At 34.6% G+C, this 1,524-nt stretch overlaps 1 long non-coding RNA gene across 1 annotated transcript in view; it reads left to right on the forward strand.

The window, feature by feature from the left end:
* Window positions 1-1,432: 1,432 nt before the first annotated feature.
* LOC109286939 overlaps window positions 1,433-1,524 on the forward strand; it is a 5,412-nt gene continuing 5,320 nt past the window's right edge. Inside the window, exon 1 of the long non-coding RNA XR_002094718.1 lies at window positions 1,433-1,503. This is a non-coding gene — a long non-coding RNA (uncharacterized LOC109286939). The remainder of the gene's footprint in view (window positions 1,504-1,524) is intronic.

Genomic DNA, 1,524 nt, shown 5'->3' on the forward strand with positions numbered 1-1,524 from the left:
GCACCCTTTCAAGGATGCTTTGTTGTAGAAAATTTTCAGTTTTTCCCACTTCCAGTTGGGCTGTAGATGGTACAAAAACAGTATTGTGACCCTCCTACCTTCGTTAGAGAACCAGGAAGAATAGATGCATGAACATTTTGAAGTCCACAAAAGTGTACAGGTTTTGTTTGAACTGCGGGTTCATTCTAATTTTTGTTTGATCCAAACCATTTTAACCAGTTTAATTCAGAGTATAAACTGCTAGCACAAACCTCAAGAGTTCATTCACTTGTCATATCTTCCATGCTTATTTTGCCTCAGTTTGCAATAGGACTGTTTAATTAATAGGCATTCATTAAGGCTGGATCTTATGTTAATTCATAAAGAGAAAGCAAACAAACCTAATATGACTGTCCGTGCATTGATTAAAACAAATGCTCAAGAGAATACTGTAATTAGGATTCAACACTTACACAGTCTTTACATTAGAGACCTGTCATTTTCTAATGATGTGCCTCATTAACCTCAGGCACTGTGGGCCTGCAATCTCTGCTCAGATACTTTATGATGCTTGAAACCATACTGCAGGTAGGACACACCACATCACCTATGGCAGTACCCTTCCCCAGTACACAATCCATTTTAATTTTTAAGAGTTCTTAGCTATTATTTTAATTCCAAACCCAATGTTTTCCAGATGATGGAAGATGTGCCAGTTTCCAAAAGGGAAATGATTAAGTTTTATATCTAGTGAAAAGTTTCCACTGAAAAAGTTTTTTCAAACGATTTTTTTTCCCCAAAAGGAAATAGCAAATGTTTGCTTCCTTTGAAATACTTTGACTTTTCAGTGAAATAAATCTTTGTTCTGTTTTGTTTCAAATTTTTAAGTCATTACATTTGTTTTTATTTCCTAGACTAAAAACCTAAACTAAAAGTTTTCTTGAACTGAGTTTTTGTTCAAAAAAAGAAAAATTATGAAGTATCTTAATGAGAAAAGTTTAGTTTTGCTCATAGTTCCCTTCCCCCCCCATAGCGTCTTTGTTTGCCCTAACAAATGTCACATTAGGAACATCCCCCACGACGTAACTTATATCTTCTACTTCTAGCTACATGCTGATAAAATATATGCATGCAGTGAGGATCAAGAGGAAAATTAGTTACCCACACCACTTAAGATCTTAACAGACCCTATTCTCACATTATTTTAAAGACATATTTGTGAGAGTAAGGTTTAGGGTTGCATACATGTGACGGACAACATTTTTTAAAGAAAAATTGGCTCTAACAATTGTCATCAAACTTTTGCTAAAAGTGAAACAAAAAAGTTCACTCACCAAAACCCTTTTTCTGATCGGTGCTTAATAACTGTTTAGCTTATACTTCTAACACATTTATTTCAATTTAAAATGGCAAAAAACATTAGAAACACTAGTCCATGTTTGGAGCCTGCAAAAAATAATTCTGTTTTCCTTTTGTGTGAGGGGATGTATGTGCTCACGCTGTAAAAATCAGGGAAACATTCAGGTCTAGTCTCCAAAAAATCAG

The sequence above is a fragment of the Gavialis gangeticus genome, unplaced genomic scaffold, assembly GCF_001723915.1.
Source record: "Gavialis gangeticus isolate Ggan-Ray unplaced genomic scaffold, GavGan_comp1, whole genome shotgun sequence".
In the NCBI taxonomy this organism is placed as follows: Eukaryota; Metazoa; Chordata; order Crocodylia; family Gavialidae; genus Gavialis; species Gavialis gangeticus.